The following is a 5939-nucleotide window of genomic DNA, read 5'->3' as shown; positions in this document are numbered from 1 at the left end:
GGGTCGGTCAAACGCCGCCAACGTCTTCAAGTCTTCCCCTGCGTCACAACCGATGCCTGACGAACCGCACCGTAAAATCAGACATGCAAGGTGTCACTTCGTCATGGCAAGAGGACGGGCCTGCATCTTGGGAGCTTCAGCGTAGGATAAACAGACGCGATATTGGGCTCTACGGCCCGGTCACTGTTGGAATTGACAAGTAGAACAGTATTTTGCGTGTTAAGAAATGGCGAGCGATGTTGTAGGACGAGCGAGTCTTGCTTAAGATATGACAACTTTCAACTTGAACGGCGCGACTCTGCCCGGTCTGGCCACGTTTTCTGGGAAGTGGGTGATTTACCAGCACTGTCGCAAGCTAACACAATTTTTAGGAACAAGAGGCGCCATTTTTCAAAAGTTGTGATGTACTTACTGTTGAAAACTTGAATGAAACTTACATGGAGGCTGTTTATCAGCGGTAATTGTTCTGCAACGTTAAATTTTGAACCGGAAACGTAAACGTGCACAACGCATGTCGAAACCTTGCCTAAATATTAACGACCAGCTGCGGAAGGGACGCGGGATGGATGGACTGGAGCTGAGGAGAAAACGGCCAATCTCACTGGCCACCGTTTGTATCCACGTGTGCAGAATGATGGACGATCGCCTGTTTGCGGGCACAAACCATGCACCCACGCGTTTCGCGGTGTTTTTAAGGATTGATATCAGATCCTCCGTCAAGTCCTTCCCCCAAGCTCGCAGGATGCCCTCACGCGTATCTCGCAGAGATGCCCCAGACCCCTACTTTTACTCACTATTACTTCCGGTACCTTATTATTACTCACATTGTTTGCGGTTTTACACTATTTACTAATTCACGAACATCAAAGTAACTTGGAAGTCTTCGTTAGCGTCATCTCAAGCGCCGGCTGCCGCAGATAACTCAATTATCCGAATATCTGGAGTCTGGCTTACTGCGTTGAGACAGCCGAACAAGTATAAAACTTAATTCCAGCTTGCTGATAATCAGGAATGAAGCAGATGGGGGGGGGGGCATGGGGGGTCATGCCCCCTCTCCTGGCCTGATGCAAGAGGCTTTCACTAGATCCTGGGTAATCACACAAAAATTATGTCCAGTTGCAGGAGTTCCCAGACAATTTTGCATTTTACCCTCCTTTTCTGAGTAAAACTTATAACTGCTTTAAAATTTATGCCGATAGATAGGACTCTCTGGGCCAAATGCAATCGACCTGCTGATTTAGCCACCTCAAAACATTTGGAAATTTATGTGTGCCTCCTGGGTGCTATGAGTAAATGTAACATTGGAAAAATTCTCTATCCACCGGTCCATCCCCTGACTGGACTGGAGTGGGCAGGAAGACACATGTCGGGGTTGGGTTGCATCAAGAAACTGACTGGCCCAAACGAACTGAAAGAGAGGTCTACATCCCAAAGATGTAGAATTAAGAAGATACGCCCTTCGCAGTTGATCGCCTATGTGCCACATCAAGGGTGCGGTTCTAGCAAGAGCCGATGCCGAAGTTTTTTTTTCATCAGCACACAGACTCGTTTTAGAGCCACGTGTACAGTAGGGTATGCAAGCTATCAACCAGGTTACCCACAGGGTCGCCGTGCCCCACCATCCGACGGCCTCTTCGAAAACTTCATAAAAACAGTGTGCTGAAAACAGTTTGGCTTACCACGTCACGATGAACAATCTAAGGCGTGGTTGACTTATATTATTTATCACTAGACTGCACGTCTTGGTGCAGAATGAAATTAAATTAAATTTGGGATTTGCAAAAATGTCAGAGTATCGTTGGAAAACGTTCAAAATCGTTGGAATGGAGTGCTCCTGTTCCTAAAAATTTCAGGTGATGAAGAGCCTTAAAGATCGGCGGAGAATGAAGATGTTCCACGTCGGACACAAATAATCTAACTTGAGAGGAGTCTTCGTTGTACCTCACAGTGGCGCGTGCCTAATGCAACCAAAAGCCAGAGGCGTTTCCACAAAAAATTGGCAACCTAATTTCGATATTTTGCATATTTACCGTTTAGATGCTTCAGTATAGCTTTCCGTTTCAGCGCAAAGTTGAACACCTGGTGAAAATGAGATACTGGATCACGTTTTCATAGCTGATGTAAAATTGCAATCTGAATCCCACCAATCCGCTTCCCCAAAGCTTCTTTCCTCTAGGTCCAGATGGCATTCTGATCACCGAGAAAAGCTGGCGAATAGTCTTAGCTGAGTGTAGGAATATCGTGCCGATTGGCATGCTCCGCAAATGCTCCCTTCCTTCAGAGTCAAGGAAATGAGAGGAACCGTTGGCTGGCGTCTCTAAAGATCCATGTAGCCCTTATAGAATTTGGAGAAAATTGTCTTACGAACATTATGATGTAGGTAATACTAGGGTACCTGCGCATGAAAACAGCAATACATTGTCATGACAATAGATATGTGACGAATGAATCTGAACTTACGGGATTGCTCTCACTTCAAGGAAAAGCAGGGCGGCAATCAGTGAGTACAAAAGGATCGATGAAAATAGAATGTGTGGCTTGTGTAATGCATCGCGAAAAACACTGCACAATTTCGTCGAAAATGATAAGTGCGGACTATATAATAGCAGCCAATATTGCGTGCCAATTACCTAAAATTTATTTCGATGTCGTATGTATCCTTGCATACTTTACGGTACCTGGGTACTTAGCGTTTATAAAATATTCAACCTTGCTTTCTTTTGTCATAAAGGTGTTATTCACATCACGGCTGAACAGTTATCAAAATGCCTTATAGTTAATCGATAAGTGTACAATGTCCCCTTGATTCCCTCGAAAAGCAATATCAATAAGAAGACGTATTCAGTGTGCAACCAAAGGACCACCAACTTCTGCACCTCGAAGGAATTTGCAATGCAATGCCCGGTTATACAATATCGGCCGGGTCACTGATGGCGACCGGGAATGCTGCGCTCGCACTGTGCGTTAAACACCACGTGCTGGACACAGAAAGCCGCTCTCGACTCCTGCACAGCAGTGTCGTGACCCGGCTGCTTCCCTGCCCAGGTGTGTTCGAAAACGCCACAATGCCACCATATTTGTCATCCGCCCACTCTCCAACAAACGAGGTCATCCTCACGGGTTTATTGATTCTACCAGTCCATATAAGCCGCGGTTGTCCACCGCGAGTGCGGCACGTCATCGCTGACGCGCCGCACTCGTCGCCGAGGGGCCGGCGCTGGGAATGACAAGGGGCGTGCTCGCTTCGTGTCAGTCTCCCGCGGGGGAGCGGGCTGGGACCGCTGCCAGTGCCGATTGATGACGGCATGTGGGCTGGGGAGCGGGGTGAGAGTCGCTGACCGATCCGGGGACAGAGCTGGTCAGCAAGCGGTACATGGACTGCTGACCGATCCGGAGACAGAGCTGGTCAGCAGGCGGAGCATGGACTGGGGAGCGGGGTGGGAGTTACTGACCGATCCATGGACAGAGCTGGTCAGCAAGCGGTACATGGACTGGGGAGCGGGGTGATAGCTGCTGACCGATCCGGGGACAGAGCTGGTCAGCAGGCGGTACATGGACTGGGGAACAGGGTGAGAGCTGCTGACCGATCCGGGGACATAGCTGGTCAGCAGGCGGAGCATGGACTGGGAAGCGGGGTGAGGGCTGCTGACCGATCCATGGGCAGAGCTGGTCAGCAGGCGGAGCATGGACTGGGGAGCGGGAGGGGAGTTGCTATGAGATGCGGCTGAAAGAGCCGCTGACAGAGCTGGCTGACACTTGGTCAGTGGGAGTCATTCGTACTGCCCTGGGAAGCCTGCGCAGCTCAGTACGGCTGCGCCCAGTCCCCGTGTGCAGATGCAGGGCGTATGCATCAACAGATTGCCTCGGGCGCTAAGAGCGTCTGCAATCTGTGTGTCATCATGGGGGGGCGGTCGGTTATTGACGAGTGGTAATTAAGATAGCGAAGAAATTGTGTGTTTGTTGTGGTATATTGATGGAGTTCTGGTTAAGATCGGGCGTTTCCTTCGCTGGCTGCCATGGAAGCAGCTCGTCATGTGTTCAGTGGTGTGAATCGTCACGATACGCAGAATTAGACGGACACATAAATAACTATCCACGTCAAGAAAGCAAACATTGAGCCCATTTCCACGCGGACAGCGATGCCAAACCTGACGAGAAGCGCAGCCGGACTCGGCGATGGCTGACGAGGCATGGCGCCAGAACTCTAAAATGCTGGACTGATTTATTACAGATTAAATGCTGGCGTACGTCAAATCACATAATTTGACAATATCTTCGTCGCACCACTGACTTGCCAAGGCCTATCACGTTAGCAGGGTTCCGATATGACTTAGTATGCCTGGCCTGTGGAGGCCCATGGATGGGCGATCCGGTATGCCTCAGCATGCCTGTGTGAGACCATGGGATGGGCGATTGGTTCCTCTTGAGGCTAAAATAAGCTATTGGATGTCACCAGTGGCTCTGATCTGAACCGTTTTACTATGTTGAATTATATCATAATACATTTACGACATTTCGCATCCTCTATATCGTGCAATGGCATAAAATTGGAAGCTCTGGAATCATGCTAACTTTTCATAAATAACACAAACCCGACGTAAGTAAGCATGAAGTCAGGGGGGGGGGGGGGTTACTGCGAATAAAGCATAGACATATCACCTTATAATATATCAAAATAATCAATGAGTGAGCTGACATAGTTCATTAAAACAAAAACTCGCATGATTTCGACTGTTCCCTTGCCAAATTGTTTGAACATCAAACATCATTCTTCCAAAGCATTTTGAACGTAACATCATTCATTCTGGGCTGAAAAGGATGATCCCGTTTTGTATTATTACCGTAAGATACACAACCGGGCAACATTTATGTGCAAAGTGATCTCAGTTTATCGTTTTTTTTTGCAAACAGAACAATGCGATGTCCCCGACTTGCGCACATTAGTTTAGAATACCAAAGCTCCACAAGCTACCTTTGAAGAAACCATGAACCGAAGAAGAGCCCCGAAGCCAACAGCTTGAGGTTCTAATTAGCAGCTAGTTCTCAGTTTCTGATCAGTCGACTGATCAAGTTGCAAGAACGTACTTGAAGAACATTGACACTAACCGTGCCGCACGGCATACAAACTTTAAGAATCTACAAGCCCTAGAAGATCTGAATTTCTGAAATGTGTGTGTCTAGTGTCTAGGTGTTTCCCGTTATGGCAGCTGATCGGTGTTTGCCGCCGTCGCAGCTGCCCCGCAGTTGTTATCAACATTTCAGCTGCTCCGGAGCCCTGCCATCATTTTCCAGTTGTCCCGACATCTTGCCGTAGTGCGGCGTTCCCCGCGGTCTGAACAGTCTGCCATCTCATTGTTCGATGTCGGCTTGGTGATCCCTTCATTCACCGCTTCTACCCTGTCGCCGAGCTCGTCTCACCCGCCTCACCTGTCCCGCCAACACTCCGGTTAATTTGCAGGCCGCTGATCGCCGCCGCCGCCTCAGCTATCGCGTCCACCCACCGTTTTGGCATGAGTCTCAGGATCATCCCAACTGCTCAGCGCTCTCAACGCTGCGCCGTATTACATCTAAGGTCCCGTCTGCTCGGCTGATACAGATCCATACACAGATACAGATATTTGTCTGAGTCTGTATCTGTATCTGTTTTTGGTTAACGGCCCCGTTGCGCAGCGTCCAATCCTGCGCCCAACCCCAGCCCACTGTACTTTTTTCATCGCAGCTCACCCACTTCTCTCCGGCCATCCCCATCGCCCCTGTCCGCCCTGCCCCGCCGCCCTCTGCTCTGACCGGCTCAGTGTCAGCTGGTGCGCCGGGGACGGCGCGGCGCACGTCCGCTGGGCCCTGCAGTCGCGCCGCTGGCGGGCCATGGACAGGCGGCGGACGACGCTCGTGCTGCTGGCCGGCCTCGCCTTGTTGGCCGCCGCCGCCGCCGACGCCAC

The sequence above is a fragment of the Pollicipes pollicipes genome, unplaced genomic scaffold, assembly GCF_011947565.3.
Source record: "Pollicipes pollicipes isolate AB1234 unplaced genomic scaffold, Ppol_2.1 Scaffold_7231;HRSCAF=8579_pilon_pilon_pilon, whole genome shotgun sequence".
Lineage (NCBI taxonomy): Eukaryota > Metazoa > Arthropoda > Thecostraca > Pollicipedomorpha > Pollicipedidae > Pollicipes > Pollicipes pollicipes.
The sequence above is the reverse complement of the archived record's forward strand: the minus strand, read 5'-3'. Positions refer to the sequence as shown.